Below are 22,093 nucleotides of genomic sequence, written 5' to 3' on the forward strand. Positions count from 1 at the left end.
GTGCTTGTTACCTCATCTGTAAACTGGGGATTAAATACCTGTCCTCCATGCAAGTTAGACTATTAATCCCCTGTGGGACAAGCATTGTGTCTGATCTGTTTATATTATATCTTCCCAGTGCATGGCACACAAATGCTTAACAAATACCACTGCCATTCTTATTATTATTATTTGTTATCCCATGAAGGATCTTTTATTCACCTTTTTAAAATGGCATCGGACTGTGCTTTATGTTTAAAAAATCGCACTTCATCATGAATGAACATTTATCGAGAACTGCTGTGTTCATGGCAGTGGTTGGCTTCATTGTCGGCACCAGAACTCCTAGTGGGCATTTTTATAGCTCGTTTTATGGGGAAAAAAGTGAAAAAAGTCCATCACTGGATGATGTCACTGCATGTTTTGCCTCCCTCTCGAGAAATGTTACAGACTGGCTACTATCTATCTGTGGGTTTTGCCTATTAAAATGACATTAAATTACATTAACTCATATGATTGGTCTGATAGGTCCTCCAGACCCCACCACTCCTTTTCCCCTAAAGGGCCAGCAGTTCCTGCCATTTTCTTGGGTTTAGTAAGAGACATTACTCACACACAGGCACAGCCTGTGGCCAAGCATTTTCCATAAAGTACACAGTGAAACAGCATCTTAAAGGAGAAGAAGAAAAAAAAAAACATTTTCTCGCATTTTCTCCTTGATAACCATGGATGCAGCCAGGCCTGCTTTCAAAGTCAGAGCAAACAACAGATGCTGTGGTCAGTGCTGGGGCAACAGAAACTTCGTGTGCCAGATCTTCTGCCATGATGGTTTTCAATTTGACTGCTCCCCTTTGAGGAGATCTGACCTTCTGAAGGATTGGCAACAACAATATTGCCCTGTAGTGCTGGGCCTTGTTTCAGAGCCTCTTCTGTAACCTGGGGGAGTGTTCCAGGAAAGTAAATAGAATCCCCATGGAATGAGGCAGAAAAACGAAGAGACTCTCCCAAGGCTAAAAATGAAAAGGAGTAGGCTGGCAAAAGTTTTGGTGTTCAATGATGCTGGGACCAGTGAACAGAAAGGCTGTTGTTCTTCACAGATGATAGGTAGTTGGACTGAACACACTAAAGTTTCTTTGGTTTCTTCCCCAAATTGAGGATAGATTACAATAATAATAATAATAATAATAATGATGATAATGGCATTTATTAAGTGCTTACTATGTGCAAAGCATTGTTCTAAGTGCTGGGGAGGTTTCAAGGCGATCAGGTTGTCCCACAGGGGGCTCACAGTCTTAATCCCCATTTTACAGATGAGGTAACTGAGGCCCAGAGAAGTGACTTGCCCAAAGTCACACAGCTGACAGTGGGCAGAGCCAGGATTTGAACACATGACCTCTGACTCCAAAGCCCGTGCTCTTTCCACTGAGCCAAGCTTCTTGAGGGTAGGGAAGCAGCATGGCCTAATGGAAAGAGCACAGGCTTGGGAGTCAGAAGATCTGGATTCTAATCCCAGTTCTGAAACTTTTCTGTTTTTTTAATGGTATTTAAGCACTTATTATGTGCCAGGCACTGTCCTGTCTTATGCTGTCGAGTTGTTTCCCACCCATAGCGACTCCATGGACACATCTCTCCCAGAATTCCCCACCTCCATCTGCAGTCATTCTGGAAGTGTATCCATAGAGTTTTCTTGGTAAAAATTTGGAATTGGTTTACCATTACCTTCTTCCACACAGCAAACTTGAGTCTCTACCCTTAACTTAATCAATCAATCAATTGTATTTATTGAGCGCTTACTGTGTGCAGAGCACTGTACTAAGCGTTTGAGCACTGTACTAAGCGCTTGAGCACTGTACTAAGCTAAACTCTTTCCCATGCTGCTGCTGCTGCCCAGCATAGGTGAGGTTTGACTTGTAGCAGATGTCCTTCCACTCACTAGCCACTGCCCAAGCTAGGAATTTAGTGGGTATACCTCTGCTTGACTCTTCCTCCTATAGCCAAGACTGGTAGAGTACCAGAAATGCTCCAGGTGCGATCCTGAGAAGGGTCCAGGCACTGTACTAAGCACTAAAGTAGATACAAGAAAATCAGGTTGGACACAGTCCATGTCCCACATGGGACAAGTCTTAATCCACAATTTTCAGGTGAGATAACTAAGGCACAGTAAAGTTGTGACTTGCCCAAGGTCACACAGCAGACGTAATCACGACTCCCAGGCCTGTGCTTTATCCATTAGGCTACATCCTGCTTTATAACCTTGGGTAAATCACTTAGCTTCTCTTGCCTCAGTTTCCTCTACTGTAAAATAGGGATTCAATATCTGTTCTCCCACCTTTTTAGACTGAGTCCCAAGTAGGAGAGGGACTGTTTCTGACCTGATTATGTTATGTACCTAAATGCTTAGAACAGTACTTGGCACATATTAAGCACCTTACAAATACCGTAATGATTATTATAATTATGTCTTTTACTTTCACTGAACTGTCCCAAACAATAAAGCACTCTGTTCACAGTAGTCCTGCAGCAAATACTATTAATTTACACAGTCAGAGGAAGGGGTAGGTGGACAGTGAGGAGAGTTATTAATGAATGCCAATTAGGCCAGGGTAGAGTGAAAGCACTGTGCACGAGAAAGTAGCAGGGAGCAAGGAAATAATAATAATGGCATTTGTTAAGTGCTTACTATATGCAAAGCACTGTTCTAAGCACTGGGGAGGTTACAAGGTGATCAGGTTGTCCCACGTGGGGCTCACAGTCTTCATCCCCATTTTACAGATGAGGGAACTGAGGCCCAGAGAAGTTAAATGACTTGCCCAAAGTCACACAGCTGACAAGTGGCGGAGCTGGGATTTGAATCCATGACCTCTGACTCCAAAGCCCATTCTCTTTCCACTGAGCCAGACTTGCCCGAAGTCACACAGCTGACAAGTGGTGGAGCTGGGATTTGAACCCATGACCTCTGACTCCAAATCCCATGCTCTTTCCACTGAGCCACGCTGCTTCTCTAAATCTGAAACCTAGCAGGAGGAAAGCAAGGAGGAAGAGTCAAATGCAAACTAAGGTTGGCAACCAGATGATGCAACATGGCCAAGTAGAAGGAGTATGGACCTGGGTGTCAGAGGACCTGGGTTCAAAACACAGCTTTACCACTTGCCTGCTGTGTGACTTAACTTCTCTAATTGTCAGTTTCCTCAACTGTAAAATGGGGATTCAATACCTGTGCTCCCTCCTGCTTAGACTGTGGGACCCATGGGGGACAGGGACTGGATCTGACCTGATTAACTTGCAACTACCTCAGAGCTTAGAACAGAGCTGGCTGCACAATGAACACTTAACACATATTATTATTATTATTATGAAGTGGAGCATGTTTCTTTGTGACCACCTTACTCATTCCGCCAACATTGAGGATTGAGCCCCTTTTCTTCTCCAGGAGCTGAGCGCTGTGGCTGCTGATCTGCCATCAGGTCAAAAAGGAGACAGTTGTCATACCCCTTAGTTCAACTGTGTAACCTAGCAAATCTGGCAAGAGACTATGGCAACTCCAGACTTCTGCCCCATGCCTGTAAATAAACAATTCAAGGATGACATGGTGTGGCATGTTGTGTGGATGGGAAGTAATAAGAATTGGTTGATGCAATTTGAGGTACCTGATGGACTGTTTTATACCTTGTTTTCTCTGGTTTGTTAATCAGCACTGTGAAAGATTTCTTCTTTGAGAGTACAAATTAGGACCGCACTCTGAAAAAGCACCCAACAGCCCTTACTGAGCATCTACTGAATGAAGGGGGACTGTATTAAATGCTTGGGAGAGTATAATAGAGTTGAAAAACAGTTAAAATAAAGTACAATAGAGTCCAGGAGGAGTGGTATGGCCTAGTGGAAATAGCATAGGCCTGGCAGTCAGAGGATCTAGGTTCTCATCTTGAATCTGCCACTTACTTGCTGGGTGGCCTTGGGCAAGTCACTTCTCTGTGCCTTAGTTCCCTGATCTGTAAAATGGGGATTCAATTCCTGTTTTCACTCCTATTTAAAATGTGAGGCCCGTGTGGGACTTTTTTTATCTTCCTTCTACTCCAGTGCTTAGTTCAGTGGTTGGCACATAGTAAGCATGTAATGAATACCACTTTATATTAAAAGACATGATTCCTGCCCTCAAGAAGCTTATAATCGAATGGAGTTTCTAATCTCTCTCTGTGTGTGTGTATGTGTGTTTGTGTCTGATAATCAATCAATGGTATTTATTGAGCACTTACTATTTGCAGAGCACTAAGCTAAGTGCTTAGGAGAGTGCAATACAACAGAATAAGCAGACATGTTCCCTGCCTATAATGAGCTCATACATGTGGCTCTTTCCTTCAGAGGGGTTTGTGATTTCACATTGCTTGGTTATGCAATAAACAAGAGCAGAATCCCACAATGCTACTATTTATTTTTCTTCTTCAAGTGTCTAGGCCAATAGCATACATTTTGCATAATTTCTATCCTGATTGTCTACCCTTAAAGATGAATCATATATCTCCCTTGTCTGTATTTTTTAAAAAACTGCAAATACCTCTTTAGGTCTTTTGATGTGTTTAAGTAGTATCCAGAATGAATCGTTGCCTCTCTGTCTCTATGTCCTGGGCACCTCTTTAATGGGATTTCCAAATAGCCTTACTTGTCATCCTTTTCTTATATCACTAACAGAGAAATAAGATTCAATATAAGCTGGACTCGTGAGGCAATAAAAAAAAGAAACAATAGTAATGGACATTCTGCTCTTGGAATAATTATTTCAGCATAAAGACCTTCCTCATTCTGCAGTCCTCTTCCCCTCTTCATGGCCTTTGCGTAGTCAAAAGAGCCTCGTCTCCTCTTGGCTCTGAACTTTTGCTACTCTTGTTGAATCTGCTGTTCTCTTTCCACTTCTTTGATTGATGTCTTGCTGACAGAAACATAAATCACATCCTTTCAGGATGGATAATGTCATTATTTGCATGTATCAGGCATGTTTTTGCTTTAAAACATTTAGCTGCATGTGATCTGCCTTCTGCTCCTTTGGGTTGCTTGGAGGAAGACCTTGACTAGGGGCTGAGGTGGAAGAGGCGACCCATTTGGAAGGTACAAGAAGATAATGAATCTAACAGCTGAGAAGTAACTAAGTAACTGTTGTAAGCTCATCTGGCCTGGTCCAGGATAGGGAAGAGACAGACAGACAGACACACACACACACACACACACACACACACACACACACACAGAATCCCACTTTGAAATCAAGCACACCTGTTAAGGACTTTTTAGGGTAATGGCCTCTGTGAATGATCTTGATCAAATGCTCCTATACAGAGAAGCAGCGTGGCTCAGTGGAAAGAGTATGGGCTTGGAAGTCAGAGGTCATGGTTCTAATACTGGTTCCGCCACTTGTCAGGTGTGTGACTCTGGGCAAGTCATTTAACTTCTCTGTGCCTCAGTTACCTCATCTGTAAAATGGAGATTAAGACTGTGAGCCCCATGTGGGACAACCTGATTACCTTGTATCCCCCCTAGTGTTTAGAAAAGTGCTTGGCACATAGTAAGCACTTAACAAATACCATCATTATTAGTAATAAAATGTGTGGAATGTACAGTTCTATCTTGCGTTTTACCAGGAGATTTTTTGGGGGCCACTTCTTTCCATGGGCCTGCATATAAGGACCCAAAGGGAACATTTCTTATCCCTATTGTTTCTGGGGAAAATTCAACTCTAGATTTACTTTAGATAAAAGCTCTTTGAAATGGATCTTGTCCGGCTAACTGCTTCTCCTACAGTCTTCTGCTGTTAAGTCCAACTAATCAAGCTACTCATAAAAGTGTAATGGACTGTCAGTTATCCAAGGGCTAAATAATCAGTACCGTCTTTCCTTTCCATTCTGCTAACTGCCTTTTAGACCATCCAGGGGACAGGGCAGGGCTTCTGAGTGGTGGTGAAATTCAAAACAATTCATTTTGTTTCTTAGCAGCAGAATCAACTCCTACATAGGCAAAGCAAATTGTATTCCTTATGAAAACACTAATAAATATGAGTTCTTACGTTGCTATGAGGTCATTTTTAAAAAACTTGCTGATGATTTTAAAACTTGCTGATGATTAGCAGTGGTTGAGCCTACTGCAAACTGATGGCATCATTTGAAGCTTTGACAGCAGTAGTGAAAGAAGGAAAGAAAGAACCAGCAGATCTATAGCACATACCTAAAGTCTCAGGAAAAACAGTCATGCAGAAGGAGCTTCAGATGAATTATGGGACAGTGTGCAAAGAGGAAAGGCATCAGTGGAAGATTTGATTAGAAATTGAATGCAGTCATCCACCTGCTCTAGCCAGTGTAGAAAGGCCAAGATGGAGATTTTGCTATTGTTCCAGGATGGATTGACACATTTTGTGCTAGAACATAGTAATCAAGCTAAATCCCTCAAGATGATCTGATAAATGAGTGGTTTATATTGGCTTCCGATTGGTTGTCTTAGTTTAAATTATGAATTTGCCCGGTCTTGTGCTGGGGAAGAGGGAGGTGGTCTTCCTATGATTCTGACTGTCCATTCCCCACTGCCTCCACTGTGAAGGTGAGTTCCAGAGGAAGGGACCCAAGTTGACTTAAAGGCCTTCCTCTGTAACAGGCATCCAGATGGCAGTGGACCCAGAGTGCAATGAAGATTTTCTCTGGGCCTCAGTTGCCTCATCTATAAAATGGGGAGTAAGACTGTGAGCCCCCTTGGGACAACCTGATCACCTTGTAACCTTCCCCAGTGCTTAGAACAGTGCTTTGCACAGAGTAAGTGCTTAATAAATGCCATAATTATTATTATTATTATTATTATGGGTAGAAGAAGAGAGGGAGGAAAAATTAGGAATATTATGCTCTTGTCCCACTTCCAACTATTTATGAATTAATTAATATGGAGCCAGCCTCCTCTTAATTATGTCATTTATTTATCTCCCAGATCCCTTCTCTGGAGCTGATCCCCATGGTGGGGGCTGGAAGGAGAGGTCCCATGGTACAGGTTTGGGGGAAGGAATCTCTAGGGCATGGCTTCCACCACCTGAAATGGGTGGGGAACTAAATTCATTCAATTGTGTTTATTGAGTGCTTACTGTGTGCAAAGCACTGTACTAAGCGCTTGGGAGAGGACATTGTAACAGCAGACACATTCCTGCCCACAGTGAGCTCAAAGTCTAAAAGGGGAGACAGACATTAACAGAAATAGATAAATAAATAAATGGGTGGGCACAGGTGCCAGATTGGCGTTAGATTGTCATATAACAATCATCAAATGCCAATCATCAAATGTCAGTCATAGGGGATGAGGATCCATGTTGGGTCATATTTCGACCCCGTCTACTGGTAGATCTGATAGGATGCCCAGACACCTTCATAATCTAAACTAATGTTCCTCATGCAAATTGCACTTGTATAACACTTACCACTGGCTGCTTGCAATATTTCACTTTATTTTACCATCACAGAAAAACTCCCTGGCCAGGCCAGTTCAACAGAAGACAATTGAGGGATTGAGCAGGGTGAATTTGGGTGACATAATTAGCCTATCTCCTTGGTTCCCATCCTAAGTGACAAGCACTGTGACCTCCTGTAGGTCTGTGGTCCAGCTAGGAACTGAACCCAAACCTGCTTCTTTGTAAAGAGGAAGATTGGCCGAGTGGAAAAAGAATGGAATAGGGAGTCAGAAAATGAGGCTCTAATCCAGCTCTCCCACTGGCCCACTGTGGAAACCTTGGCAAGCCACTTAACTTTCTGGACCTGTTTCCTCAATTGTAAAATCAGGGTAAGAAACCTGATCTTCCTACTTCTTAGGATTATAAACTTTATGTGGATCAGGGACTGGGTGAAATCTGATTATCATGACTCCAGGACTTGGTACTGTGGTTGGCATATACCTCATTTCAAAGAATGTATGTTCTATTCAGCAGAATCCATGGTAAAACATTGGTGGAGCCTCTGTCATTAGGTATCAATATTCCTGAGATTCACTTTCACCATTTTTTAATGATATTTGTGAAGCACTTTCTATGTGCAAGCACTGTACTAAATGCTAGGGTAGATACAAGATAATCAGATTGGAAGCAGTCCCTGGCCCACAGTGGGCTCACATTCTAAGTAAATTGGACCCAGCCTGCAAGTAACTATGAAGTTTAAAAAGCCTCTAGTGGATAGAGCACCGGCTTGGGAGTCAGGAGGTCATGGGTTCTAATCCTGGCTCTGCCACTTGTCTGCTGGGTGACCTTGGGCAACTTGCTTCATTTCTCTGTGCCTCAGTTGCCTCTTCTATAAAATGGGAATTAAGATTGTGAGTCCCATGTGGGACAGGGACTGTGTCCAGCCCAATTACCTTGTCTCTACCCCAGCACTTAGTACAGTGCCTTGCACATAGTAAGCACTTAATACCGTAACTATTATTATTATTTTAAAATTTATGAAGAAAAGGCTGTAAATCATTGAAAAATAAGAACAATAATTTTCTACTACTGTCATATATTCTTTAAAAGTAGTTCCATCTAATAATAATAATTACAGTATTTGTTAAGCACTTACTATGTGCCAAGCATTGTTCTAAGCACGGGATAGATACAAGGTAGCTGGGTTGTCACACATGGGGCTCACAGTATTAACCCCCATTTTACAGATGGAGCAACTGAGCCACAGAGAAGTTAAGTGACTTATCCAAGGTCACAAAGCAGACAAGTGGTGGAGTGGGATTAGAACCCACATCCTCTGACTTCCAAGCCTGTGTTCTTGCCACTAGGCCATGCTGCTTTTCATACTGCATCTCACCATCATGCCTCCTCTGGTGCATTGAATAATTCTTAAGAAGAGGACAAAGGTGCTTACATTTGTTGTAGAACCTCTGGGAGAGTTTGCTTCTCTTAAATGGAAAATAACTAAAAAGTTACACTATCAGGATCCTGTTAGAGAGTCTGCTGTCCTCCATCCATGTCTTCCAGTTGGCCCACAGGATGAAGCTCCTATCAGCTTAGGACAGTGTGGTCTAGCAGCAAGGATAGTTCTAAGAGTCTGAAGGCCTGAGTTCTAGTCCCAATTCTGACACTGGCCTGCTGTAATAGTAATAATAATAACAATAATAATAGTATTTGTTAAGTACTTACTGTGTGCAAAGCACTGTTCTAAGCACTGGGGGGATACAAGGTGATCAGGTTGTCCCACATGAGACTCACAGTCTTAATCCCCATTTTACAGATGAGGTAACTGAGGCCCAGTGAAGTGACTTGCCCAAAGTCACACAGCTGACAAGTGGTGGAGCCGGGGTTAGAACCCATGATCTCTGACTCCCAAGCCTGGGCTCTTTCAACCTGTAAGACCTAGGGAAACATCTCTGGGTTTCAGTTTCCTTATAAGTGAAATGGGCATAATGATGCCCTCCTCTTCCTTCCACCCAGGAATACCATGAGAACAGAAGGTGATCATCAAAGAGCTATGGAAAATTGAGAGAAATGTACAATACCAGGTGGTATTAGTATTATACTATCTTGTTCTCCCCCTCTGAAGACAAGAAAATTAGGCTTACCAATTTTTGTAGTATTTATTGACTTGGCCTAGTACACAGATCTGTGAGTTAGAGGATCTGGGTTCCACCTCTTGCCAGCTGTGGGCAACTACCTTCATTGCTCTCTGCCTCAGTTTCCTCATCTGTAAAATGGGGGTTCGATACTTGTTCTCCCTCCTACTTAGATTGTGAGCCCCATGTGAGAGATGGACTATGTTTGACCTGATTATCTTTTATCTACTCTAGCATTTAGTATTGTGCCTGGCAAATACTAAGTGCTTAACAAGTAGCATTATTATTATTATTATTTTGCAATGATTTAGGGATATAGTGACTTATTGAGTTATTTCTTGGAATAGCTTGTGTGAGCTTAGTATCCAGATATAGATCCCTCTTTAAAATGATATGTGTTTGATTATCAAACTAGGCTAGGCCTACCCCCAAGAGGTACGGGAGCAGTCCAGGAGTTTCCAAAGCCGAGGAGGGTAGGCAAAGGTCCCTAACCTAAGGAAAATTTAACAATGAGAAATTCATTTCAAAATCCCTTTTAGCATCTAAAATCAAAAATAATTCCTGACTATGCAGAGCACACTGTGTCTGATTTCTATGGGCCTGAAACCTGAGCTGAAAGGAGGAGTGAATGAATGATTTTGCTCTTTCTCAGCATGGGTACATGAGATATTGTTCCAGTGACTTAGGAGCCTGTATTTTTGTTTAGAATTACTTATAATTTTTTTTCCATCTAGACACTCCTCACTTCTCAAGGAGTAAGTAGGAACATTTTTATAACGAAGGAAATTCTGTAAACTGAGACAAACTATGAAACATTTGGAAGTCGGTAGAAGCAGGCAGTATTTTCAATCTTTGCCATAAAACCTTGCCCAATCTTCAACACACGTTGCCTCTTGCCAAAGGGAAAAAGCAGCTTAGGAAAACTGGAGCTCAAAAGCTGTAATCTAAAGAGGTTCAAAATGGCAATTTCAGTCACTGGTCAACCCAGCAATGATTTCCAGGTCAATTCAGACCAGACTCTCTGCTTCTGCTTCAGTTTCCAAGATGCTAATCCTCCATTTTTTATATTGACTGGATGGATTTGATGAGTTTCAGACCCAAAATGAAGAGTGAGATTGCCTTCCTCTCTTTACACTGAATGTCTGTAATACTGATAAGGTCTATATTTTTTCTGGGTATGTCAAGAAATGTACATTAAACAAAATAATCCCAAGATTAGCTGTCTATTACAACCTTAGAAAGAAGAATATTGCATTAGGGAAATCTTATTATAGCAGTTATGCTTCACTTGGGCCAGGTCTCTACTAGTAATGTGAGGCAGAAAATTGAGGCAATTTTGATAATTCAGGCCAAATCGGCCTTTATGTTTGGATTATCTGGGTAATAGCTTTATTGAATTTAATACACCGTATTTCATAAATCTGCTGCAGCACAGCTTTTTCTTGAAATTGGACCAGATCTACAGAGCTGCAATCAACTTAGTAATTCAAGCACCACTGGCCTTGGCTCAGATTCCTCAGCTGAGGAAAGCATTTTTTCATTGTTTAGTTTTACTTTGCTTTACCCCACTTTGGATTATATGGTTAGGCTGTCTACGTGGGCCAAATGCACTGATAACTTGTTAAGATTCTCTTTGTATCAAAATTATCTGGATAACTGAGACTGCAAAGAATTATTTTAAAAGTTATGTTTTATGAATAATGCAGAAGACAAGCACTGTGTAGGAAATAGACACTATATGGAATACAAAGACATCAATAACACTTTATAAGCTCTAGGTTTGGATCAGATGAAAAATTTTATTCTGCTCCTTCCAGTGAATTAATAATTTCAAATTTTTTCAATCTTTTCATCTAGAGTTACTGAACATGGAATACAGAGCCCCTCTTTCTTGGATTAACGAAGATGAATCAGTTTCTAATCATAAGTAAGGCTTTGTTTTTTTTTTTCTAGTTTCACTGGTAGCAGTATTTATCTCCTAATGTTTCTAGCACTTAGAACAGTGCCCGGTAGTTAGAACAGTGCTCGACACATAGTAAGTGCTTAACAAAATGCCATTATTATTGTTATTACTATTCTGTTAATTCATGAAGCTGATTTTCTAGCAACTTTCCTGTCTCACGCAAATGTTTTGCAATCTGGACATGGTGAATGAAGTATGAGTTAGAATGAACTGTGTCAACAGGGAGGGTGGCTTCATTTAAGTTTTCAGTTGGCCATCAAAATTTATTGAGGATTGTTGCATGCAGAGCAATTTCCCCAGACCTGCTGGGCCCAGAGCACTGATCAGATTACTGTCCTGAGTGTCTGTACTAAGCTCTTGAGAGAAGACAATAAAGTAAGTGACAATAACAACAGTGGTATTTGTTACACACTTACTAACTGCCAAGTACTGTCTGAGCACTGGGGTAAATTCATGATAACCAGATTGGGCAGAATCTGTCCTACACAGGGCCCATGGTCTTTTCTTCCCCATTTTACAAATGGGGAAACAGGCCCAGAGAGGTTAGGTGACTCACCCAAGGTTACTCATCGGACCAGTGACTGAACTGGGACCAGTACCCAGGGCTCCTGGCTCCCATGCTCATTCTCTGTGCCCTAGGGCACACACCACCCTGGATACCCTGGATATGATTTTCACACCTGTCTACATGTTTTGTTTTGTTGTCTGTCTCCCCCTTTTAGACTGTGAGCCCGTTGTTGGGTAGGGACCGTCTCTCTATGTTGCCGAATTGTAATTCCCAAGTGCTTAGTACAGTGCTCTGCCCACAGTAAGCATTCAATAAATATGATTGAATGAATAAATGAATGAATACTCCCAATCACGCTAGATATGGACCCTGACCCACATCAAGGACCTTACACTCTATTGGATGAGTCAGTCAGAGAGTAATTTACTGGTAGGTGGAAAGGAGCAAAGGGGAAATTTTTATGGTATTTTTTAAGGTTTTACTATGAGCTGGGAACTATACAAAGTGCTGGGGTAGATAAAACATTGTCAGGTTGGACACGGTCCCTGCCCTGCATGGGGCTCACAGTCTTAATCCCCATTTTACAGATGAGGTTACTGAAGCACAGAGAAGTTGTGACTTGCCCAAGGTCACACAACAGACAAGTGGTAGAGCTGGTATTAGAATGCAGATCCTTCTGACTCCCATTCATTCATTCAATTGCATTTATTGAGCGCTCACTGTGTGTAGAGCGTATGGCTCAGTGGAAAGAGCACGGGTTTAGGAGTTAGAGGTCATGGGTTCTAATCCCAGCTCTGCCAACTGACTGCTGTGTGACTTTGGGCAAGTCATTTAATTTCTCTGTGCCTCAGTTACCTCATCTGTAAAATGAGGATTAAGACTGTTAGCCCCACGTGGGACAACCTGATTATCTTTTATCCCCCCAGTGCTTAGAACAGTGCTTGGCACATTGTAAGTGCTCAAGAAATGCCATCATTATTATTACTAAGCACTTGGGAGAGTACAATGCAATAATAAGCAGACACATTTCCTACCTACAGCAAGCTTACAGTCTAGAGCCACTTAACTTCTCTGTGCCTCAGTTACCTCATATATAACTGTCCCCACACGGGACAACCTAATTACCTTGTATCCACCCCAGCACTTAGAACAGTGCCTGGCGCATAGTAAGCGCTTAACAAATACCAGAATTATTATTATTACTATTATTATTATTGGAGGGCCCATGTTCTATCCACCAGGCCATGCTGCTTCCCCTATATACATGAAGGTGTTTGCTGTGTGCAGAGCACAGTTGTGTTGTGTCGTGTCCTATTGTATACACATTAGCTGAGCTCTGATGGTCCTTGCCAGGCTCTGGCTGCCCACTGGCAAAGCTGGAGTCTGGAGCAGCCCAGGCCACACCTCATTTGGTTGATGAGAGCATCGATCAAATGTCCAAGTGTCATATTGGTTAACTCAGTCTTGATGTTGTTGTTACATTCATTAAACCAAGGGCTAACTTCAGGAAAACCAATTGAGATTCAATCCCTGGCTCTTAGGGGTTCCCTGTCTAAGTGGGGCAGACATGCGGAACAATCAACAATGAAGACCAAGGAACATTCAACAATCCAAACTCCCAAGAATTACGATCTTGGAGGGAGCAGTTCTTGAGTACTTCCTTCTCTAGATAAACAGTCCTCAGTGAGAAACCCCCACGGCCTTCCTGGCGTTTGAAATGTTTCTCAGGCTGGCTTGGCCCGGGGGTGGCAGTAGGAGGAGGGAGGCCTCCCTGGCCTTTAGACAGTCTTGGTGGACTCTGGGGTTCCTGACCATGTGGAGGCCTTAGCTATGTAGAGAAGCAGCATGGCCTAGTGGATAAAGCACAGGCCTCGGAGTCAGAAGGACCTGGGTCCTAATACCAGCTTTGGTATTTGTCTACTCTGTGACCTTGGGCAAGTCACTTCATTTCTCTATGCCTTTGCTACCTCATCTGTAAAATGGGGACTAAGATGGTGAGCCCCATGTAGGACAGGGACTGTATCCAACCTGATTGGAGCAGCACGGTTAGTGGGAAGAGCATGGGCTTGGGAGCCAGAGGTTGTGGGTTCTAATCCCAGCTCTGCCATTTGTCTGCTGTGTGACCTTGGGCAAGTCACTTAACTTCCCTGTGCCTCAGTTACCTCATCTGTAAAATGGGGATTGAGACTGTGAGCCCTACATGGGACAATCTGATTACCTTGTATTTACCCCAGTACTTAGAACAGTGTATAAGTACTTAGAACACATACTTATAGTAAGTGTTTAATAAATACCATAATTATTATTATTTTTATTACCTTGTATCTACCCCAGTGCTTAGAACAGTGCTTGGCACATAGTAAGTGTTTAATAAATACCATAATTATTATTATTATTATTACCTTGTATCTACCCCAGTGCTTAGAACAGTGCCTGGCACATAGGAAGCACTTAACAAATACCACAATTATTATTATTATCATCATCATCATCTTCGTTATTATGCGGTCTCAGTTCCAGTCTGACATCCACTCCTACTCTAATCAACAACTTCTCGCTTTTACAGTGAATCTCCACCCATCGTCAAGTAGCAAAGCTTTTTCCTATAGGAATTGGATATTATATCCTTTCTTTTGTCAGTGTTGACTGTTCCTTGGATTTCTGTAGAACTCCATGCTTTATTATTGCTTGTCCTTATAGTCGGCAAAGATTCCCTTCTTCACATGGTTAGTTTTTATTTGGGTATCACTAATATTATCTTTAACAATTTGGAAATGGTTCCCATGCATTTTACAGATGCTGTGTCAACATTTCTGGTTTGCTGAGTGAAAGTCTTTCTCTCTGCCTTACTGGAAATTATTGAGAATTTCTTTGCATTGGCCACAGATCCAAAGATTAGCATATGGCTAAGGTAAGTCTAAAAAGAGCCCTTTATAAATTATCCATTCAGATCATGAAATAGGTGAATCTTTGCCAGTAATATTCAATCATTGACTTTGTTACAGCATTTCAAATGATTTCTGAATGGAGAAAACAGTTTCTGAATGGAGAATTGCACTGGGTGGGCTGTAGTTCAGTTCATACCTTTCCCACGTTTCAGAAGGTATTGTTCCCCATTCATCTCTGCATCAAACAGAAACTCCTTACCATAAACTTTAAATTAGCACTCAATTGTCTCTCCCCCTCCTACCTTACCCAGCCGATCTCCTACTACAAACCAATTCACACTCTCCATTCCTAGAACACCAACCTATTCTCTGTACCTTGGTGTTGTCTCTCCCACTACCAACGCCTTGCCCACATTCTTCCTCCCTCCCCCTTCATATCTGACAGTCCATCATTCTCTCTGCCTTCAAAACCCTCCTAAAACCACATTTCCTCCTAAAGACCTTTCCAAACTAAGCCCTTTGTTTCTCCTATCTCCACCGCCACCCCTACCCCTCATCAAATATGAACTTGGCTGTGTACCTCTTTAAGCGCTTTGATACTCAAACAAACCCCAAAACACTTAGGAAGATATTCTTATATTCTATTAGCCATCTGAAATCTATTTTAATGCCCTCTCTGTAAATTATAAGCTCCCTGTGGGCAGGGATCATGTCTCCATAGTCTGTTGTACTTTCCCAAGTGCTTACTACAGTGCTCTGCACAAAGTATGTGCTCGATAAATACCACTGCTTGATTAAAACAAAGACAAAACATGTTTGGCCTAATATTCACATAGGTTTTAGCATTAACTTATTCTGAGGATTTTGTTGGTTCAGTTTCTCCTTGATGAGCATTTTTCTTCCATGAACACTGAAGAGTGTTATATGTATTCAGAAAAGGCAGAAAAACCCCCCAGCAGGCATAGGTAAAATCTAGGAGAAAGCAAAAGAACTGCTACGACATACATCACCAAGTACATACAGAGATGTGAATGGCACAAAACTGGAGGCGATAATAACAAACATAATTAGTATTTTCAAATATATTAACATTTACAAGAGCATCAGAAATATCTACTTTCAAAATGTTTTAAAATACAGTACATAGAGATATCTAATTTATTAGAAAGAGTTCTCAACTTTCCTATCTCATACTTCCCTCACATCAGGTTTAAGTAGCACCGATATACTTACAGTCATGCAACCTTCTGCTGAGCTGCCAAGATAACTGAATAAAGAAGTGTTTAGGACTGACTTATCCAGACTTTTCCAGGTTTATTGGCTATCTACACTGGCCAATTTCATCAGATGATTGGCAGACATCCATTTCATTTAGTATTGTCCAGCCCTCACATACTTATGGGGGCTGGAAAGTACACTTAGCCAGATCTGCAAGATCAAAGTGAAGGAGGGAATGGAGGGAATTACCTGGTTGTTATGATATTTTGGAGATCTTTGTAACAACACATTATATTTTGGTAATATAAACCTAGTGATAGACTGGGTCTTATCCAGAGCAGTGAATTATAAATATATTCCAAAGGGCTTAGATCTAGTTTTAGGGTTTTTAAATTTTAATTTCTTCATTGCCTGCCTCCCCTCAAATAATCTGAAGTCACTCTTTTGCTAATACTGGATTGGCTCTTAAACAGTATGGTTCTGAGTAAAGAGCATGAATCTGGGAATCAGGAACTCCTGAGTTCTAGTCTCAGCTTTCCCACCTGCCTACATTTCATGACTTTGGCCATTTCATTTAACCTCTCTGGTCCTCCATTTCCTCATCTGTAAAATGTAGATGATAACACTTACTAACATCCTTGTGAGATGGGGTAATAATCATAATGATAATAATAATTGTCACATATTTGTTAGGTGTTTATTTTGTACCAAGAACTTTACTAAGTGCTGGGGTACATACAGTGCAAATACATATTGTGAACTAACAGTTGTAAAAGTGCTTTGGGAAAGTGAAAGTGCTGTACAAACACAAGTGCTTATTTTCATTATTAATTTACTCCAAAATAGAAGTCACCTTTAATTTGGAATAAAGAGTTACTGCAATGTGTTCTATGTAACTGCTTCTGAACAAGGAGGAAGGCAAAGAAAGCCTCCTTCTATACCTCAAGAGTTTCTGGGATATGTAGTATTAGTGATGCAGTGTGATGAGGGCTTGTGTTACTAGGATTTCATACCCCCAAAATGTCTGGAGTGATGATGCAGGCTCCATGTCTCTGCGACTGCCAATATAATTTCCCAATACAGCCTAACTGTGAGGTTTAATGTCACCATAGCTGATGTTGGGTTCTCTTATAATAATAATAATGATGGTATTTGCTAAGCACTTACTATGTGCAAAGCACTGTTCAAAGTGCTGGGGAGGTAACAAGGTGATCAGGTTGTCCCTCAGGGGGCTCAAAGTTTTAATCCCCATTTTACAGATGAGGTAACTGAGGCACAGAGAAGTTAAGTGACTTGCCCAAAGTCACAAAACTGACACTTGGCAGAGACGGGATTTGAATCCATGACCTCTGACTCCAAAGCCCGTACTCTTTCCACTGAGCCACGCTACTTCTTATAATATGGGGCCTTGTCCTTTTTTTTTAATTGTTCACCAGATCTTGTGTTCACCCTGCTGTTGTCAAGGGCAGGTCAGTCAGTCAATTTTATTTATTGAGTGCTTATGGTGTGCAGAGCACTATACTAAGCGCTTGGGAGAGTATAGTATAGCAATATAATAGACACATTCCCGGATCATAGTGATCTTACAGTGTAGAAGGGGAAACAGACATTAATATAAATAAATAAATTACAGATGTGTACATAAGTGCATTGTGGCAGGGAGGGGGGAATGAATAAAAAGAGCAAGTTGGGGCAACGGAGAAGGAAGTTGAAGGAGAAGAAAAGAGGGCTTAGTCAGGGAAGGTCTCTGGAGGAGATGTGTCTTTAATGAGGCTTTGAAGGAGGGGAGGGTAATTATCAATCAGTATGAGGAAGGAGAACATTCCAGGTCAAAGGCAGGATGTGGGCCAGAAGCCAATGGCGAGACAGATAAAATTGAGGTACAGTGATTTGATGGAAATAATATTCTGAAAATTGTGAATTTATTTTAAGGACAAGTTTGGTGAAAGTGCATCTTTGTATATAGAGATTATAGAAAAGTGGCCCTTGCCATGGAAAGCTATGCAATACAGTAGTCTTGCCATTTTAACTGGAGCCAGCACAGCTGTAGTTGTAATCTTGGTACAACAGTTGGGATTGGTCCCAGGACTGAGTTTTCACTGGAAAGACGTGTCTAATGAAACAATCATATTCCCTGCCCTTCATATCCAAAAGATGATCTCCACCTTCAAAACATTATTAAAATCACATCTCCACCAGGCTTTCCCCATCTAAGCTTTCATTTCCCTACTCCTTCTCCTTTCTGTGCCACTATAGCATTTCAATTTGTACCCTTTATTCACCTCACCCTTAGCCCCATAGCACTTATGTATGTAGCTGTAATTGATTTTCACATTCATTCATTCAATCGTATTTATTAAGCGCTTACTGTGTGCATAGCACTGTACTAAGCACTTGGGAAGTACAAGTTGGCAACATATAGAGACGGTCCCTACCCAACAGCGGGCTCACAGTCTAGAAGGGGGAGACAGACAACAAAACAAAACATATTAACAAAATAAAATAAATAGAATGAATATGTACAAGTAAAATAAATAGAGTAATAAATATGTACAAACATATATACATATATACAGGTGCTGTGGGGAGGGGAAGGAGGTAAGGCGGGGGGGATGGGGAGGGGGAGGAGGGGGAGAGGAAGGAGGGGGCTCAGTCTGGGAAGGCCTCCTGGAGGAGGTGAGCTCGCAGTAGGGCTTTGAAGGGAGGAAGGGAGCTAGCTTGGTGGATGTGTGGAGGGAAGGCATTCCAGGCTAGGCGGAGGACGTGGGCCGGGGGTCGACAGCAGGACAGGTGAGAACAAGGCACAGTGAGGAGTTAGTGGCAGAGGAGCGGAGGGTGCAGGCGCGGCTGTAGAAGGAGAGAAGGGAGGTTAAGTAGGAGGGGGCGAGGTGTTGGAGAGCCCTAAAGCTGAGGGTGAGGAGTTTTTGCCTGATGCGTAGGTTGATTGGTAGCCACTGGAGATTTTTGAGGAGGGGACTAACATGCCCAGAGCGTTTCTGCACAAAGACAATCTGGGCAGTGGTGTGAAGTATGGATTGAAGTGGGGAGAGACAGGAGGATGGGAGATCGGAGAGGAGGTTGATGGAGTAATCCAGTCGGGATAGGATGAGAGATTGAATGAGCAGGGTAGCGGTTTGGATGGAGAGGAAAGGGCAGATCTTGGCAATGTTGTGGAGGTGAGACCAGCAGGTTTTGGTGATGGATTGGATGTGAGGGGTGAACGAGAGAGCGGAGTTGAGGATGACACCAAGTTTGCGGGCTTGGAAGATGGGAAGGATGGTAGTGCCATCAACAGTGATGGGAAAGTCAGGGAGAGGGCAGGGTTTGGGAGGGAAGATAAGGAGTTCAGTCTTGGACATGTTGAGTTTTAGATGGCGGGCAGACATCCAGATGGAGATGTCCTGCAGGCAGGAGGAGATACGAGCCTGGAGGGCAGGGGAGAGAGCAGGGGCAGAGATGTAGATCTGGGTGTCATCAGTGTAGAGATGATAGTTGAAGCTGTGGGAGCAAATGAGTTCACCAAGGGAGTGAGTGTAGATAGAGAACAGAAGGGGACAAAGAACTGACCCTTGAGGAACCCCTACAGTAAGGGGATGGGAGGGGGAGGAGGAGCCTGCAAAAGAGACTGAGAATGAATGGCCAGAGAGATAAGAGGAGAACCAGGAGGGGACAGAGTCTGTGAAGCCAAGGTTGGATAGCGTGATGAGGAGAAGGGGGTGCTCCACAGTGTTGAAGGCAGCTGAGAGGTTGAGGTGGATTAGGATAGAGTAGGAGCCGTTGGAACTGGCAAGCAGGAGGTCATTGGTGACCTTTGAGAGGTCTGTTTCCGTAGAATGTAGGGGATGGAAGCCAGATTGGAGGGGGTCGAGGAGAGGTGGTGTTGAGGAATTCGAGGCAGCGCATGTAGACAACTCGTTACACATCTGTCTCCCCCTCTAGACTTTAAGCTCCTTGTGTGCAGGGGACATGTCTACCAAATCTGTTATATTGTACTCTCCCAAGCACTTAATTCAGTGTCAGCACACAATAAACACTCAAAAATATGATTAATAAATTGATTGATCTTCAAGAATCCTCAGTGGTAATCCATCCAGCTCCTCATCTAAAAAAAACTCCTTATCATTGGCTTTAAATAAGCATTCAATCTGCTCTCCACACTTCTATCTTACTCTGCTGATCTACTACAGTTTAAACTGCACACTTCGTTCCACTAGCGCCAAGCTACTCTCTGTTACCATGGTCTCTTCTGTCTCACTGCCAGCCCCTTGCCCATATCCTCCCACTAGCCTGGAACTCCCTACCCCTTCTGGCAGCCCATCACTCTTTCCACCTTGAAACCCCTCCTAAAATCAGATCTCCTCCGAGAGGCCTTCCTTGACTATGCCCTTATTTTCCTTCACCACTCTCTCCTTTGCAATGACTAAACAATCGGCTGTGTATTTTTTAAGCAGTTTGATACTCACTCCAGTCCCATGGCACTTGTCTGCATTTCCTTATACTTTATTATTTCCCGTATCATTATATTAATGTCAATCTGCCTCTGTAGACTGTAAACTCCTTGTTTGCAGAGATTGCATCTACCAACTCGACTGTCTTATAACTCCCAAGTGCTCAGTACAGTGCTCTGCACGCAGTAAGGGCTTATTAAGCATTCCAGTCCATACCTCACTCCACTGCCCAGATAATCTTTGTACAGAAACGCTCAGGAAAACTCACCCTCCTGCTCAAATATCTCCAGTGGTTGCCTATCCACCTCCGTATCAAACAAAAACTCCTCAGCATTGGCTTTTATGCACTCCATCACTTCGCCCCCTCCTACCTCATCTCACTTCTCTCTTTCTACAATCCAGCCAACACACTTCACTCCTCTGGTTTTAACTTTCTCACTGTGCCTTGATCTCACCTGTCTCACCACCAATCCCTAGCCCATGTCCTACCTCTGGCCTCCAACGCCCTCCCTCCTCAAATCTGACAAGACAATTACTCTCCCCCACCTTCAAAGCCTTATTTGAAGCACATCTCCTCCAAGAGGCCTTCCCAGACTAAGCCCCACTTTTCCTCATCTCCCAATCCCTTCTGCATCACCCTGACTTGCTCCCTTTGCTATTCTCTTCTCCCCCACCCCACAACACTTACATATATACCTGTAATTTTATTTATTAATGTTGATGTCAGTTTATTTGTATTGATGCTTGTGCCCCCTCTGCCCCCCAGACTGTGAGCTTGTTGTGGGCAGGGATTGTCACTCTTCATTTCTGTATTGTACTTTCCCAAGCATTTAGTACAATGCTCTGCACACAATAAGTGCTTACTATATATAATTGAATCAATAAATGAATAAATAGTAAATACTATTTTCTTATTTTTTGACAATATTGCACTTGTTAAGAGTAAAGCAGGATAAGTTAAAAAGCAATGTCAACAAGTGGAACGAGCATGGGCCTGAGAGTTAGAGGACCTAGGTTCTAGTCCTGGTTCCTCTACTTGCCTACTCTGTGATCTTGGGCACGTCACAGTGTGGCTTAATAATATGATCGTATTTGTTGGTGCTTTCAATGTGCCAAGCACTATTCTAAGTGTTGGGGAGGATACAAGGTAATCAGGTAGTCTCACATGGGGCTCACAGTCTTAATCCCCATTTTACAGATGAGGCAACTGAGGCACAGATAAGTTAAGTGTCTAACCCAAAGTCACACAGCTAAGTGGAAGAGCTAGAATTAGAACCCACAACCTCTGACTCCCAGGCCCGTGCTCTTTCCAATAAGCCACGCTTTTCTCTATAGATAGAGAAGTGACTCAGTGGATAGATCATAGACCTGGGAATCAGAAGGACCTGGGCTCGTTCTAATCCTGATCTCCACTTTTCTGCTTTGTGATCTTGGACAAGTCACTTAAATTCTCTGTGCCTTTATTCCCTCATCTGTAAAATGGGAATTAAGACTCTTAGCCCCATAGTAAACAGGGACCTTGTCCAACCTTTACTGTACTGTA

The sequence above is a fragment of the Tachyglossus aculeatus genome, chromosome 1, assembly GCF_015852505.1.
Source record: "Tachyglossus aculeatus isolate mTacAcu1 chromosome 1, mTacAcu1.pri, whole genome shotgun sequence".
In the NCBI taxonomy this organism is placed as follows: Eukaryota; Metazoa; Chordata; class Mammalia; order Monotremata; family Tachyglossidae; genus Tachyglossus; species Tachyglossus aculeatus.